We start from the raw sequence: 14971 nt of genomic DNA on the forward strand, positions 1-14971 counted from the left end.
GCAACGAAGCGTTACATATACACACATACACATCCCCACCCCCTGTACTTGAGTGGCGTTTGGTGTTAAGCTAACATGACTTGAGGCTCAGGCACTGCAGCTCAACGTCCGGCTAAATATTGCTGAGATTGGCCCGAGTTTACTGGTATTGTAAGTGCGCTCATTTAATCCCGCAGCCTCGGACCAACACATCCGCAGCACTCATTACTGTCACAGCCCTTTAATATTAGATTAGTGACCCTTTGGAAATTAGAGGACAGTCCAGAGAAGGAGGCTGGAGTGATTTGCCAGGAGGGTATATTTGCCCACCATCTATCCAAACCTCTTATGTTCGCTCTGGGAAAACGGACGCCGTGGCCTGGACTCGTGTCATCCTATGTGGCCCGTAATCGCATTAAAAGTTCACACAGCGGTCCGAGATGAAAGAACTGCGCTGTGCTGTGGCTGTCCTCGAAGGAAGCCCATGTGAAGGGAGACGACGTGGCTCTCCGGTGTACATTACAGGGACATGACTCCGGGCTTGAGAGGGAGCTTGTTAGCTGATGGTCCTATGGATGCTCTGTAGAGACTCTGAGGGGACTTTAACAGAAGATACGACCGCCCGCTGAACTGAAAACTGACAGAGTTAAACTTTGAATATAGGTTTCACTTTCTCACAAACGGTTCTTGAACTCAGTTCATAGAAGGCTGATAAACAAAAACTTGATACCACATCAAGAACTTTAAATTGTCATGGTCCTGGGACTCTTCATCTGTTGTCTGTTTTATTTTGTGAGTTCACTCTCCCCATGTGTCATGTCTGGTTTTGTTTCCCCTCTTTGTGATTGACTGCCCCGCCCTGATCAGTTTCACCTGTTCCTGTTGCCGTCACCTGTCCCTCGTTATCTCCCTCCTTTCTTTGTGCATTTAGTCTCTTGTGGTCAGTTTGTCTTTGTTGCCTTCGTTGCTACATGGAGTTTTGTTTGCTTGTGATCTGCCAGCTGTGTCTATACCCAAGGCCTAACCTGCTTGTTTAAAAGTATCCTAATTGAATCTGCCAGTCTCTGACTCTGCAGGTTCCTCCCTGCTTGTGCTACTCCCTGCACAACCCAGTCTCCAGAGACAAATGTTGGCATTGTACATTTCTGCAAACCACAGGATACGTTGAATATTGACGTTTCTGGACCAAAAATATGTTTGTCTCGTATCAGTGTCTCGCTTCCAGAAACACAATGCCATGTGGGGTGGTTAACGTTCTGAAACAATTGGTTAGGCTTAGGCAACATACAGCCCAGTCGCACAGCACTTTGTGAAATAGTCACGATATTGAATATGTTGATTCGTGAATTGTAATTGTGAAAGAGGAAGTATAAAGAGCGGCGAACACCACGTAAGGAGGAGGTCAGGGTGGATGAGTGGGGTCAAAAAACGTTCACCCAGGAGTTCATGTCCCGTGTGAAACCAAAATCAAAGTTGATTTATTTGCCATGTAACTTTTGTACTTAAGTTATGTGACTTCCAGAGTTATTTTAACCCAAACCACGATCTTTTCATAAACCTAACTAAGTAGTTTGGAGCAGAAATTAACAAGTGCTTCACGTGTTGTTGAAAGTCGTGCTGAGCATCACGAGAAAAAAAAAGGGAAATTCGTGTCTATGTACACGAATCAAATAGATTCAATTTCGTGACTATTCACAAACTATCGTGAGACTGTGTTGTATCGGTTTGAACTTGAGGGATGCCTTCAAGTTCAACATCATACCCTGACCTACGCCGTCCCTGACACATCCAAAAGTAACGCAAGAGGGGTACCTAGAGCGTTGGCCAAATTGCCATTACATTTGAGAAACTGGCCAGAGGAAGCATCCTCTGAGAAACCATCCACACAGGATGTTTTCTAATGATTTTGGTGACCCCTGATCTTCCATATGGCACCACTGTCAAGTTAGAATTTCAACTTGCCCATCTTTTTGGTCAAAGGGAAAGTATCTTTAAAACTATTAGCCTAATTACCATGAAATTCTGATATTTTAGATATTCATGGTGCCCAGAAGAGTAACTATGTTTTTGTGACACATAGCATAGAAGATAAACACGAAAAGAATTTCAACAACGGCTAGAACGTTATAAACAAGAAGAGCCCAATAAACTGTCCAGAGAGGACAAACAATTTCATGCCAATGTAGCGAAAGTTAAACAAAAAGTTCCCAGCAGAAACAAACAGGATGGTTCCCGTCATGCTGCCTCCTCCTAAACGAAAGAATGTGAAATAGGGAAGGTGACGTTTGTCATTGTGTTTTCTGTTTGTTTCTGGGTTAAAAGAGTTCATGATGGAAGAATCTTTGTGTTTTCTGTCCTCTAAACAAAAAGTTCCCACCACAACGGCTGAGTTCACTTCTGCGGCCTGGCCAGGAATGACTCTTCATGAATGCTCTGATACTTCTACTAAATAAAAACATGTGTTTTCTCTCACCCGGGCTTGGCGAAGAGGGAATTCTGCACTGAGGTTATTGATTAGACTTGTGAGAGCTGCAGGGAGCACAGATCCACTTGTGTCTCAGCCAGAGTATCTTAGCTCATATGAGCGCTGACTTTCCTAATCAACACTGTCAGTTTGTCACAGCGGGGAGAGTTTTCTGTCAATTTTTGTCCAATATTACACTCAATTCTTGGCTCGGTCTTTTACTTTAGAGCCTCATTTTTCCTTTCAAAATGGTATGTTTCCAGCATATTTATCAATGAGACACATTTGTTGCATCACTTTTTGTTCCATGAGTAGTTCCTCTGCCTTCTTACCAGTCAGGAGAAGACCTTTGAATACCACAGATTATATAAATTAAACAATTTCAACATGAAAGTATTGAGTTACCTCCGCCAAGGAGGTTATGTTTTTGGTTTGTTTGTTTGTCTGTCTGTCAGCAGGATTACAGAAAAACTGCAGGCCCAATTTTCATGAAACTTGGTGGAAGGGTGTAGCATGGACCAAGGAAGACCCCAGTACATTTTGGAGCAGATCTGAATCACGGGGCAGACACACATTATTTTTCACTTATGGAAACAGCCTTGGTGGAAGTGCCCTTCTAGTTTTCCTGTGTTATAGTTTACTTTATTAAACAAGTCTAGAGACTACAGCCATGCTAGTGGCTTTGTGAGGCTACGACCGTACTTTGAGCTAAATGTTAACATCAGCATGTTACATGTTACATGCTGATGTTCGCCATCTTAGTTTCGCATGCATGCTCATATTTGCTAATTAATACCAAGCACAAAGTATAGCTGATGTCCTTTTGCAGGTAAGCTATTTGGTCATAAGCCAAGTATGGGACAAATGAATACTTTCACCTGACGATGACACAATATGAAAAGTCATTACTATACAGTATGTTCAGACAACACAAAACTAATTTTAGAGATGACACTAGTCAATGGAAAGACACGATTAGACACAAATTTGCCCATGGTGGCTCGAACTGATGCTAAGACGTGAAAAAGCATTTGCGCGTATTCCGTGGCTTTATGAATCTGCTTCATAAACGTACAGAGACAAGAGGAAAAAGGAGAGAGACTGGAGGGACAGAAAGAAGAAAGAAGAGAAAATAGTTTGTGGTGAGTTCAGTCAGAGGCTGAGTTGAACACAAACATACTGACACATGCGTCACAAGTTGCTGGACCTAACCAAGTCGATCTTTTCCAAAGCCTAACTATGTAGTTTTATTTTGAAAAGACTGGAGTGGATATGGACACGTGCGTCCTGTTGCTGGACATTCAGAGGAAAACGCACAAAAAATACGTTGTTGAAAGTCGTGCTGAGCGTCACGAAAAAAAGTTAAATCGTGTCTATGTGCACGTATCAAATTAAATTTCGGGACTATTTCACAAACTACCGTGAGACTGTGTTATATCGGTTTGAACTTGAGGAGGGACGTCTTCAAGTTCAACATCATCATACCCTGGCCCTGAAATGGTACATTCATGCATGATCAAAATTCATATTAAAACTTTGAAGATTGTTCTGCAATAATGTCAGGGTTAGATTTGACAAAAGATGCACAGTAGTGTCTATTCTATTTCGGTTCTTGGTGGCAGCAGTCATATCAGCATCAGGCAGAACATCCTCTCCACCTCAGCCTCATTTCTGACTCTGCAGTAAGTTCAGGATGTTTTTCACTTAATCTTTCTGTCTTCTGCAGCCATCACTCAGGCTCGGCTGGAGGCCTGCTGGCCCTCAAGGCCCCGTGTTGCTAATCTCTGGCGACACCGCGGCAACTGCCTCCGCTGTCTCCAGTCGGCGCTCTGGAAACCTGAGCGGGAAAAGGCGGCGAGAAAGCAAAGTTGATGGGGACTTGGCGGTCGACTGGCTACGAGGGCGAAGCACGGTACTGAAAATGGCAGCTGTCAAGAGATGTGACGCTGAGGGGGGAGCAGGCGAGGTCCGACCCCCCTCCACCTCCACCACCATCACCACCACCACCACTCTCCTGGTCTGTCTGAGGACTTTGTCACATGCGTTAGATACTCCTGGTCGTCAGAGTAAATGCGGAGCGGCAAGCTTGTCAAGTTGAGTGAGGAGGTATGTCGGTGCATGAACTCAAGTGTGACTGCTTAGGTAAATCCATTAAAGCGCTGAGAACAGGGGGGATTTCTTCATTTACTCAGCCAAGGCCAGGAGAGCAGATGATACACATATCTCATCATATTTAACATCACATTGCATCCAAGATATAGAATACAAATAAATATGGAACAGTAGAGTAAACTCTGAAACACCTTTAACTTAAGGTGGTTTTTGAGGAAGTGGATGGGTAACTGAGGTATGAACAATACAAGCAAAAGAAAATAAAAGTGCTAGAGATGAGTGATAGAGCAACGGATCCTCATACGACAGTTCATATGATATCTTACGAAAAGTTATTCCTCGTTTTTTGTGCGTTTTCCTACAAATGTCCAGCATTTCCTCTCCAGTCTTTTCAAAATAAACTTCCATCTTCACAGGAAACTACTTGGTTAGGTTTAGGCAACAAAACTACTTGGTTAGGTTTAGGAAAAGATGGTGATCTGGGTTAAAATAACTCTGGAAGTGGCGTAACTTCAGTACAGAAGTTACATGACAAATACATCAATGTTGACTTCTGGTTTCATATGGGACATGAAGAGTGGTCTCCGGTGGTTTTTGACCCACCCATCCACCCTGACCTCCACCCTTTGCGGCATTTGTATATGTTGAAGGCATTTTTGAACAGTTTTTTCGTGACCTACTACACTTACTACTTATTTTAAATCACTCTATCCCGGCTGGTCTCATATAACTATACCTATGAAAAGTAATGCACCTTAATTCGTATCAACACATTCTTGACACAACTCGTCACATACCGCCGCTTTGTCACGCCCCTTGGCTTCACTTTAGGTTTAGGCATCAAAACCACTATAGTTCCACCTCCCCTCCTCGCCCAGTGTGTCTCTTTCGTTCTTTAAACTACGTCACCACACTCCCCGCAGACTTTACTGTTCGTAGGTATAGTTATATGAAACCAGCCAGGATAGAGCGATTTAAAACAAGTAGTAAGTGTAATAGGTCACGAGAAAACTGTTCAAAAAATGCCTTCAACATATAAAAATCTTTGGGAAACTCCTGGATCGGCACCAATCACTTGCTCGCTGGCAAATGGTCGAACACTCAGTCAAATTTAACTAAAATCTGTTATTGTAATTCTGCTGCTGCCAAACAAACAAATAGAATTGAAGATATAATCTCTTTGCAAAGAGGGAAAGTGCATGATAATATTACATTTCTAACTTAGCAACAACCAAGCAAACCATTGAAAGAAAAAGGATCATCAGATACAATATGGCACAAGAAATAAAAACCAGCAGGAGAACCAGAGAGGTGAAGATAATTCACCGCCCACAGGTGTTAAAACAGAAAGATTATGCCTGATCAAAAGGCCTACAGTTTATACTTCAGACATGTATGTGATCCTTATTGTACATGCATTACGTTAAAGTTTAATGCAACCCTTTTACACAGCGTGTTGTGCTGCGATACGTTCACCGGAGCACCTCTCCCGCTGCGAGGTCATGTGAGGTCGAACCCTCTCCTGAGAAAACAACAATGTGCCAGCAAGTTTTCTTCTAACGCTGGAAAAGTGCAAAGACTCCCATGACAGGCTGGAAAAAACATCGGCAAGATGAACTGTGAACACGGCAATTGTTCCTCGCTATCTTGCTCGGAGCGCCCGGGGCATGTTTGAACCGGGGCTGGTGGAAGGAGGCGCGGCAAGGGAGAGGGGGAGAGGGTTGTGGGTTGCAACTGGAGGTGACGAGGTTGGACGGATTATCTGCTGCCAACTTAAGCGACAGCAAGGCTCATGCACTTCCTTCTTCTTTAAAAAAAGTGTTTTTCCCCCCCGAGGGGACAGGGCGCTGTGGGACAGTCATTAAGCTGTGAAGGGGATGGCGCCCACCAATCAGCCCCCGTCAGTGTTCAGCAGCGCCGCAGCCTGACACGTGAAGCAACAGCTACTGGAGAGCCTCGTCCACTTTGGTTTCACATCAGCGGCTGCGCTCTGGCTGTTCGTTCTCTTTGTCTTTCTTTGTTCCGCTTCACTGCTTCTCGGCCTCTTATGTACTCATTCAGTCAAACACACGCACTCGGATTGTTTGTGAAGTAACCCTAATCTACCATTGACTACTTTTTCTGAACTCGCAGAGCAACATTTTAACTCCAAACAGCACATTTATAGCATGAACCTTCAATTCAATCACAATTTTGTCTTTGAATCTAAACCTAAAGAAGCAGCTAACAACAAATGTGCTTCCTTATAGCAAGAGAATACTGTAGCATTGACAAATCTGCATTGGGACTATTTTAAGGCTTTCAGTGGTGATTCTCCAGCCTGTACTCTCCTTTGGAAGATCCTGCCAGTGGCAGCGTGAGAAGATTTCAAGTCATGAAGTTTCTCTTGTTGTTGCAATGGCAACTGTTTGCCAATAGAGGTTGATACAGTTCGTATATATTGCTTAATGCCCCTCTAACTCATTTTCCTGTGACCTCATCCCATTGATTTGTATAATACGTTGTTTCTCATCATTTGAAGAAGTGAAGCAGACAAACACACAGTCCCCATCTACGTACGTCTGTCACCAGTATGAGCCATTTTCCACCAAAATATCCTGGAAATAGAGGAACTTAAAAGTTTAAGTCACACAAAGCTGAGGAACTAAACATTCTGATTGAGTGGATTTCGTGTGTTTTTTCCCACCATGATGTTGTAATGTTTAGGTTCAGGTACAGTAGGAGGAAGTGCAACTCATCATTGTGGTCTTTGCTTTATGATTCTTTCTGTTTTTGCAACACATTTTCACTCCCAACTTGTTAAATACGTCAGCTCGGTCAGCGGCCCTACGCTTTAAAGTACAACCCTATAGCGTCAGTGTTGGATGTGTCATGGACGGCGTGTCAGTTTCTGCTCATTACATGCATACAGTCTCTTTTCAAAATAAACTTCCAACTTAGTTTTTAAGTTTATTTACGCAACAAAACTACCTGGTTAGGGTTAGGAAAAGATCGTGATTTGGGTTATAAGTCCGTTGGTTGCGTAACCGCCGTTACTTAAAGGTCCCATATTGTAAAAAGTAAGATTCTTTCATGCATTTTATATTTATAAAGCAGGTTTAAGTGCTATATAAATACTGTTAAACTATCAAAACGCTCAACATACGGAGAAATACACAGCCCGTATTCAGAGTTTCTTCTTCTAGATGTTCCAGCCGTTTCAACTGGCACTCATGTTTACCTGTCAGGGATGTTCAGCACTGCTAACTCCACTTGTTCATATCCCACTAAAAGAACTAGATCTATTATTAGCTCTAGACCTTGATCACAAACACTTGTTTTGGAGCAGGAATGGGGTGACTGAGTTCTTGAAAAAGAACCTTTTGCTTTAGATGACAAACAGAGCTGCTAAAGACAACGTGCCTGAGGACATGTAAGGAGAGCTTGTGTCAACATGTGTTTCTGTGCAACATCCTCATCCATTGGGCCAATATTCTTACCACTGAAATAAAAAGCAGTGTCTTGTACGTGGAAGTTGACAGGTTCAGCTCTGAGATAATAAGCAGTGTGTCAATCAACAGTCATACATGATGAAATGTCCTTGAGCAAGACTCTGAATTCCCAACTAACACACTCACGCTGGGAGTCTCAACAAAAATACTCCTCCAAAGAAATATGTTAAACGTAACGCAGTGATGAAATCCAGTGACTTCTCCAGAGACGAGCACGCCTCGGGACGCCGCGCTGACCTGATGTTTGCACAGGCGGGCCCGTCAGCCCAGAAGACATTTCATCAGAGTGGAGGAGAAAAAACAAAAAGGTGGTGAGAGCGAAACATTGCTGACACTCATGTGCAGCGCTCTGGACAGGAAGGTGAGCAAACAATCACCAGGAGCAGGTGCCTTTTGATGGACAAGGCTGCCAGCGCGAAGGCTGCATGTCAGCCAAGTAAATAAAACACAGAGAGGGGAGTGGGGGGGTAGGAGGCCGGTGGGAGTGCGAGACGGAGCAGCGAGATGGATGCAAACTGATGGTTGTGTTTTTACAGACTAGCGGCGGTGTGTGAACTCAGAGAGGAAGCAGGTATTCAGTTTGTCAGTTTTTAGGAAAGCAGGTGTTGAGGGTAATATTATCTATCTATCAAAATGGAAACAGGAACAATCTAAAGTGTTACAATTAAATAAAATCTACACAGAAGATGGCAGTTAGTCGTTATCTTGGGATAAACAATACAGTACAATGTATTCAAACAGCGATTTCACTGTTTTTCAGTAGTTTTAAAGCTCTCATTTGTCACTGGTGGTCAGCTGGTTACATTTAGCTGTTAGCTTCTTAAGTTAACCACAAATAGAAGCTATGTTTTGAGCCAAGTTGCCAGAAATGTTTTTGGCATTGTACGTTTCTGCAAACCACAGAGGTTGAATGTTGACATTTCTGAAACAAAAATATGTTTCATATTTGATCTGATATATATGGCGCATTGCCATGTGGTTAACGTTGGGAAACGATGGGTTAGGTTTGGTCAACAAAACTAGGCCTACTTAGTTTAGGTTAGAAAAATATCACGTAATCACGTAAATAAACAACAACCGCCCTTAGCGGACTTTCTTACATAATGTTACGTTAACAAGTGTGAAGTCAACTATGTAACTTTCAATAACGCCCCTCAATACACTACATCACTTGCTCAACATATCCGTGGTTTGCAGAAACCTACAAAGCCAACATGTTTTACTGGCGATTGCTCTCAGCTTTCAGTAAACCATCTCAATCTGTGACAGGAACCAGGAGCATCATTTGTATTGCATGACAGTTAAAATGTGTCTGGTGTGTTCGGTGTGACTCTGACAATGAATCCCACTGAGTTTTCTGTTATGAACTTTGGAAACACTTTGTGGAAATCTGCTGCCCAACTGTTTTTATGACTCCACTGAGGACACAACTCAACGCTTTTGTTCTTGTGCCACAACAATCAAACTATAATAAATATTTTTGAATTCATTGTTTACTTTTTCCTTCCAAAATTATGACAAATATTCATTTCCACCAAGAAATCTTTCAGGACTGAATTTGTTTATGAATACAAATGTAAGTGATGACTTGAATGTTGGTAACAAACCCATGAACCCAGGAAGAATGAGGTATACAGAAAGCAACGATGTTCACTTAAACCTTTCTTTCATCTTCTTTTAACCCAAACAGAAAGAGAGAGACAAGACTAGAGATTAGACTGTCACTCCATATTGTCCTTAATGAAGCCTGGATCTCATCCATGGTCTTTCAAGTGTTTAATTAGTTATTTGATGCTATAAAAAGGGGGTGAGACGTCCTGATTGACAAGCTGCAGCCGTGCTCAGCTCACCATTGGTTCGGGCGGGTGACCTCGATTCCACAGAGCCACCGTCCGATCACCACTGCGCAGACTCTGGCTCCAAATGATGTCAAGCTCCCATATCCAGGATATTTTGGCGTCATTTCTGCACATTGGGAGGAAGTGGAGACGCATCGTCCATCTTTATATACAGTCTATCGCTGAAACTGACACACCGGCCTTGATGCTAGAGGACTACCTAGACCTGGTTTGAAGCGTAGGGCCACTGACCAAGTGTCAGTATTTGATGAGTTAGGAGTGAGAATGGGGAACAGGAACATGTACCACATTTAAATCCATCCAATACTTGTCGAGGCATTAAACTCAAAACCACCAATGTAAACCTTACAATGGCATGAGATGAAAAGTGAAAGGATCATTCAAATTAGTAGGATTTATTGTTTGGAAACCACCAATGTCTGTTTGAAATGTCACAGCAATTGATTAAAAAGTTGCTGAGATATTTTAGTCTTGACCACAGTGATGGACTGACAAACAGCCTAAAAACATAGAACCTTCATCGCATAGCAACATGAAAATAGTTAGATTATAAAGATGTGAAACAACAGTGCAAACTATCCCGTCATGTTCAGTCTTGGACTAACTAATCTAAAGACTTTAATAGAAGCTTGCACTGCCCCATCCCCACTGCTGAACATCAGCAGAGTGTTCCTACTTTGACGTTAATCTGTTCAGCCTAATGTTTCCCGAAATTAATCCATACGTCCTCACGCAGGCTTTCACTTCCTCCCATGATACTCCACGCCAAAGAAATCCTTGATGTCTCAACAGCGCGGTGAAAGAAGTTGAAAAGGTAATTCTGAGACGACTTCATCACCTGCTCTTCCCTCATCCAGCCCTCCCCGACGCCCCGTCTGAGATTGTATTTATCCCGATTTCCCTCTAATCCAATTAAACATGGGAGCAGAGGTGCTGTCACTGCCAAACATGTTTCTGCAGGGAGCCAGCTGAATAAAAGCCTCGAGACAGATTAAGGCAAAGAAGATCCTTAATTTGTTAATCACTGAACTCTGCTGTCACTGATAGGGGGAACGAGCACGTCTTCATACGCGTGCCCTGATATGAGTGGGGAGTCAAGCGTGAAACACAAAGGGGGAATCAAGAACAATTACCGGGAGATGCTGAGAGGATCAAACGTGGATTCATTTCATTATCTGGACGATGCCTGGCTGCCTGTCCGTCTCTAAATGCTAACGTCTGCCTCCGAGGAGCACAGAGTCGGTGAAGATGTGTGCTTGAGCTGAGGCCTGCCGTGCAGGGATGGAGTGGAGGAAGAACCCACAAGAAGTCAGCTCAAACATACATCTTCATAGTGTGAATTTACAGTTTGACACATTCTCAAACTGTTGTTAACTGTGATGCTCGGGCTTCTAAGGGGAACAAACGTCAAGGCAGAAAGTCTTGAAAGTGTTGCAGCTCGGATTGGAAGAGTGCTTCATGGAACGTGTCCACAGGATCCGTCCTTTCCAGGCTTCCCATTCATTGTGCACACAACAGCCGTGCAATGCATTCTGGTAGCGTGGTGGCTCGATTTGAGAGACGGACCGTTCCTCATTTGCATAAAGTTGAGGTCTTGGCTACTTTATGCAAATCGGGGGCATCCAGCACGACTCATTGCCTCTGGAAACTCTCGAAAAACTTCTAACAACAATTAACCATTGTCGATCTCAAATGAAGACAGATCCAGCAACTGCATGGCTTATTTGTCGTCTAAAAAGTTTTCAGAAACACATTTCAGTAAACTATTTTCGTAATATACGAGAAAGTTTCCAAAAGAGCCGCCATGTTGGTTCTGGTATGAAAGCTGGGAGCAGCAGCCCACAGGTGAAAACGTTCGTCCAATCAGATGCCTAGTGCCTAGTAGCAGCCCATCAAGCGTCCAATGCTGCGAAGCGCAGCAGTCCCTCGCGACCAAAAATGCCCATGTGGACACGTACCATAAGGCCAATTCATACTTTCCGCATTTGCATCTGCGAGATGTAAATGTCGTCATCGTCCATGTCCGCTTGCCGCACAAAAATTGTGACCACGTGGACTGTATGCATGCTCTAGTTTTGTTCCACACTCCAGTCCAGTTGGTGGCGTATGCACCTTTAACTGGTTTGCCAAGAAGAAGCAGAAGATAACAAAATGGAAGCTTGTTTTGAAGAGAGGTTGTGCGAGGAGATCCGCCATTACCCACATTGTTTAATTTCTATTTAAAGGAAAATAAAGACAGCCAAATGGCGTTGAACTCCTGGCAAACAACGTTATGGTGCATTACCATTACCAACTGGACTGGAGCGTAGATCGGAAAATGCGCATACGTGGAACACTAGACCGATGCGGACCATCAATTGTAGTATGAATGGAACCGCAAGGCCGGCTCTAGCCCTTTTGGTGACCTAGGCAAAATTCGGATTTGGAGCCCATCCCACCGCCGCCGGCGGCCAATATCATACCTCTATACTGGGCTTTCTTTTCCTCCTCCTCTTTTCTCCGTTTTCCTGAAGGCTTGGACCTATTCATTTTGAAGAAATAAAATGTGAAAATACTAGATACCAGCATTTTTCTTTTTAATTTATTTATTTTTTTAGAGGGTGCCCTAGGCGACACATGTGTCCATGTGACCGGTACCTGTTCACAGCTGTCTTGTTGCTTTATGAAGACTTTAACACAAATATAAAATACTATCTCTACCACTCCATTTAGCCATATATCAGCGATAAAAAGTACAGAAGGATTGTGCAAAGCAGCAGCAGCAAACACTACTACATCACTGTCATGAAGAATTGCAATGGACAAACCACCATGCTGAAAGAATAACAAATCCAATCCCTTATAGCACAATATGAAGACCACATTAAGATCTTCCAACATGGCGGCGTGTCTTCTGTAACACCAGTAACTGATGAAGCTGATGCGGAACAGCTGATGAGTTCACATGTTAAAAACAAGAAAAGATGGTCTCTGTGTGCAATCACCATTTACACATATCAGGCAGGAGTAGGAGCTGTCTACACACTCATTACACACTTCTTACACACACACTTTTGGCTTTTGTGTGTTTTGACACTTGGCCTCAAGTCATGATTGATAGATGCTGTTTACTTGTGGGCAAGGCACTCAATTTCAACTTAAGATGCCATTAGTGACAAACAATGCTTTCTCAAAGGAGGAAAAACAAGCTAAAATAACAGTTATTAAGGTAATTATGAGTTATAGATGCCATTAGGGCTCCATGGATCTTTGTTATCATGACTAATATTTCTTTGGTTGGTTTTCTTTGAGGGTGCCTTGATGTTCTGACGCCTCTCACATTATTGATAACGAGGTTTACTCCTGATGAAGCATCATCAACATGCTGCAGCTCTGAACTTCAAGGACCTTCAGAGGACAAAGCAGTAAAGTGTCCGTCCCACAGAAATATTTACTATGCACTAAATCACACTGAGTAACAGAGGAAGGTGATTCAGTAATTATTGTTGTTGTTCATCAGTTGTTACAGTACAGTGATCAGCACATTAAAGATATCACCAAGATCGCCTCCTTTCACCTACGTAACATCGCTAAAATCAGGTCTTCTTTATCCATGGCTGATGCAGAGATCCTAGTTCACGTCTTTGTATCATCCAGACTGGATTATTGGAATGTTTTTGAAACTTGACCTCACTGTATAAAATGACCTGTTGTGACCTCTAGGATAATCACATCCTCATGAAACTTTACAGCCACAAACTAGAGACCTAGAGCATTCAGAGGATGGATGGATCAAACTAGAGACCTAGAGCATTCAGAGGATGGATGGATCAAACTAGAGACCTAGAGCATTCAGAGGATGGATGGATCAAACTAGAGACCTAGAGCATTCAGAGGATGGATTGATCAGACTAGAGACCTAGAGCATTCAGAGGATGGATGGCTTTCCTAGCTAGATTGACAATAAGGGGTTTTCTGAGCAGTTTACACAACAGAAGTGCTCGCCATCCAATCGCCAAAAAATGCAATTCTTGCAGAAATCTCCAAATGTCAAAAAGTTTTTGATCCCAAATCAGACCATGGCTTTTTCTATGGTGTTCCTCAAGGTCTTGGTGTCTTAATGTGGTATTTTGGAGGGATTATAGAGCATTTTTATCACTTCTTCAGTGGTAAAAATTGTTAAATTTAGCACCAAATCTGTGTAACAAATGGTATCAACCCACAAATGGGATGACCATCATATACTTCTATCATAATGTTAAGCCCTTATATACTTTCAATTAATTCATATATCTCAAATTAATCTTCAGGTTTCCAGCTTTCAGATGATGTATACCACTTCTGTGTGACATCTACTGTTGACTTTTTATCTCTCTGAACATCCCCTGTCCCCCTCAAAAAGAGGGCAGAATGGTAAAGGGTTAACAAACAGAAATATTAGTTTGTTCTTGCACTTTTGCATTTTGTCATGGCTTTATCTCTTGATTAGCTTCAACACTTCACTGCTTCCATAAATCAGTGTTGTTGTTTTAACCGTCACTTTTGATTCCTCCTCCAGCTTAAAAGCTCCGTGACAAATTCATGCACTACAACTATTTTCTCAATCCACTGGATTCTCATATCCACGTACATTTCCCCAATAATGGGAAATACATGCTTGTTGTTTTTTTACCCCGTTCTCTTTGTGTTATGGAGCCCTGCTCAGGATACACCGAGTTAGGTAGCATATACTGAAACCAAACGGCGTGCAAAAGAATTAACATTCTAATTAAAATCTAATTATACTTTGATTTGCCAGATAATTATACTCGTGTGTCGCTGTTCTCTGGACTATTCAGATTTGATGAGGTGTGTTAGTGGTAATTACCTCGCTGATATGGAGTTGTGTGACAGCGCAGTTTTCACACGGAGGCTAAACAAAAGAAAATGTTCTTCCTCTGTATATAATCCATGTTTTAGTAGAAGCTGTGGTTTGAGGAAAACGATGTGAGGACTTCCTGAAAGAAATAAGAACTCAAAGCAATCAGGATTTAAACAAAATGCAGTTATATTAGCGTTGTCTGTTGTCAGTTTTCAATATTCAATAT

Source organism: Sebastes umbrosus, chromosome 8, assembly GCF_015220745.1.
Source record: "Sebastes umbrosus isolate fSebUmb1 chromosome 8, fSebUmb1.pri, whole genome shotgun sequence".
Taxonomy (NCBI): Eukaryota; Metazoa; Chordata; class Actinopteri; order Perciformes; family Sebastidae; genus Sebastes; species Sebastes umbrosus.